Consider the following 368-nt stretch of genomic DNA (forward strand, 5'->3'; position numbering starts at 1 on the left):
AGGAAATTCTCTGTTTCATGTTCTATGCATATAATAGGAAACTAATCTATTATAAATTCATAGAAAATCCAAAAGAATTTATCTTCTTTCCTGAGCACAGATAGTTGTCATGTCCTGACACTCATCATCACCAGCTTGCAAGCACGTGATTAAAGTCTCAGAATTACGGTGACAATTAGGGAGATCCACTGCAGCCTTCAATTCTACATTCTATGAAGGGAATTGGTAGAAAGAGAGAAAAAAAAGAGAGAGAGAGAAGAAATCTACCACTTTGTTTACTTTGCCTTCTGGCATACTCATCAGTGTTTGATGTTACAGAGAAAATAGTTCTAATTTTCCATCAACTGCCCCTGGAAACTAAAAGGCAA

The sequence above is a fragment of the Galeopterus variegatus genome, unplaced genomic scaffold (genome assembly GCF_000696425.1).
Source record: "Galeopterus variegatus unplaced genomic scaffold, G_variegatus-3.0.2 Scaffold17627, whole genome shotgun sequence".
NCBI lineage: Eukaryota > Metazoa > Chordata > Mammalia > Dermoptera > Cynocephalidae > Galeopterus > Galeopterus variegatus.